We start from the raw sequence: 2,799 nt of genomic DNA on the forward strand, positions 1-2,799 counted from the left end.
TGGTGCCCTGACAAATGAAAATGTTTATAATCAGTCCTTTTTCTAAATTCCACACTAGACTATTTTGTGGTCCTTCTCTATTCTGATTTCCTATGATCTCTATACAATAGTTATTTATTATATAATTATTTGAAAGAAGAAATGATAGAAATGTTGTATAATTGTATCTTCTGATTTCTATATCCATAGAACCAAACTCCATAGGTTCTTACTGAGAAATCACAATCCCCAGACCTCTGTGTTTAATTTTAACCAGTTATTTACAAAACTATAGTGGTAGGTAACCAGTGGTAGATAATGTGTTTATTCTAATCCTCTGCACTATGCTTGCAGCACTATTTTGATCAAGATGACCATTTACCACCAGTGTAGCCTCTATCAATTCTATTTCTTATTTGACCTACAATGATGCTAGATCCTCAACCAAATGTACTGTGTACCTGGTAACTATCCAATTTGAGTTTAGCATTATTTCACACTTTTGGCTTTTAATTTAATTTTGAAATTACTTTTCTCCTAATACTGGGTACTTGACTGAGAAACTCAAGGCATCTTACTTCTCCCAATGAAACAGAAATTGATCCCCCGGATCTTCAATTTTCCAAAAAAGTTGCTCTGTCCTCAGTCAATTTCATTTTCTCTTCCTTCTCATTATATAATGTCTTTGATAGCTTGAAAATTACAGTTAGCAAGTATGTTTCCATGTCATACTTGGGCAGAGATTGCTGTGACATCAGAATAAAACTTAACCAGGGCTTTCCTGTTCTCTTAGGATTGTTCTAAACATCATCAGATCTTATTTCTGAAGGTACTTTTTGAAGTGTTAGTAACCAAGTTTAATTCTGGTGAAGTTTGTATTGCTGAAAGCATAGATTTCAGAGTCCGATTGATCTGTGTTCAATTAACCATTCTACTCCTTGTGTTATTTATTTTACTAAAATTAAGTACCTTCTCTCTCACTTTTAAATAGAAGTAATAGTGTCTCCATTGGGGTTGATCGAAGTTCCGTGTTGCCCTAATGGTAGGGGGAGGGAGAAGGATAACAACAGCGCAGACGTGTAGTTAGCATTTTCCCTCAGTTCTTCCTCAAATGACTCAGTGAAGATTCACAGGTCATTGAGAGTTAATAGTTTTATTAAAAGTATATTTTAGAAAAGACAAAGAATGCCCCAAGGAGCCATATGATCCCAGTGCTGTGACCAACATCAAAAAGCCACAAAAAAGAGAACCCAGAAGGGCAAAAGGCCACACAAGGCCACCAAAAAGAGAGAATTCAGAAGTGAGAATGTCTACCTTATTATATTTGGGCCATGATAGGTGGTTTCAAAGGCATTCCTAGGTGATTGGCAAGTGAGATAATTTTGATTAACACCTGGTCGCTATATAACTCTTTAACTAATGCACATGTGCACACCCAGAATTTTACTACCACTGGGGTGTTCTTTAGGTGGTCTCTAGGCTGGGCCCCTATTCCTTTGTTCCCCCTGTCGCTCATGTCTGACTAACTACTTAACCATAGGATTTATTGTAATTATTGCTATAATATTTAAATTAGGTGATTCTTATGTGCTTATCACAGTGGCTGGCACATGTTACATACTCAGTAGTAGTTACCATTATAATCTTATTATTAATCAGCTCTTCAAGAATTGGCAGGTCGAGGTATAATATCAGCACCATTCTAGAAGTCCTAGTGGTTATGCATTAAATAATATGGCTTTCTAGGAGAATTGACTTAAATAGATGCATATCAATGAAGAGGGAAAAAATCTCTGCTGTCTAATGGAAAAAAATAAAATAACAAATCAGAAAGTCACAGTCACTTTGAAAACATAATAGATAAGAGGCTTCAAGTCTCCTAACATTAATGTTTGTCAGCTGCATTTTGACTACATTACTCTGTTATGATCAAAAGTTAAGCATAATTTGAAAAGGTTATATCAGAATAGTAAACTTTATAAATAGCTAAAGCAAATAAAGCCATAGAATGAGTTTCAAATGCAACAACAACAACAACAACAACAACAACAAAAAGGAAAGAAAAAGAAATAAGGCTGAGTCATATAATATGATTTCTAATCTATAAAGGAATATTATTCAATAGATAATGACAAACTATTTTTCTTTCATTACTTAGAATGGAATAAGATAAAGGGGATTAAACTACAGAATGGAGAGTGTAAGCTATGTACAATAAAGTACTTCCTCACACTTAAAGATGTTAAAATAAAAATGGGATACCCAAGAAAGGAAGTCCTTTACAAGAAAAGTGATTTTCATCATCTAAGGTAGTTTAAATGTGGTCTTGCCTGAAAGTTGGAAAATGGACTTGGCAGCCTCTCAGGGTTCCATGCAGCCCTGTGATTCTTTGAATAAATATTTGAGTAAATATTATTATATTTTTACAGTGGAAAGGTTTTATGCTTTCAGGAAGGATTACCAGCCATATTTTAACAACATCTTCACAAATTCACTTTATGGTACTCCCCTGAAGAGATATTTACATTCTTTTACAAGTAAGTTTCCTATAGAGACTCTAAATGCAAGCAAACTCTGCCCCATATTGCCTTTATCTGGATTTGATGCTGAGCTCAGTAGGCATTAGAGTTTTTAAATGAATACATTTCAGAAGCATTGAGAAATAAACTTTAAATGGCTTATATTGCTCATAAAGCCTCTAGCCTTTAGAGTAAAAATACTACTGCATTCTAAGAAAATACCATTTGCTATTCCTTAAACTCTATAAAATAAAATAAAATGTCAGGAAGTAGTGTTTTTATTGTGAGAGGAGGGAAATAC

The sequence above is a fragment of the Pteropus vampyrus genome, unplaced genomic scaffold (genome assembly GCF_000151845.1).
Source record: "Pteropus vampyrus isolate Shadow unplaced genomic scaffold, Pvam_2.0 Scaffold12, whole genome shotgun sequence".
Classification (NCBI taxonomy): Eukaryota; Metazoa; Chordata; class Mammalia; order Chiroptera; family Pteropodidae; genus Pteropus; species Pteropus vampyrus.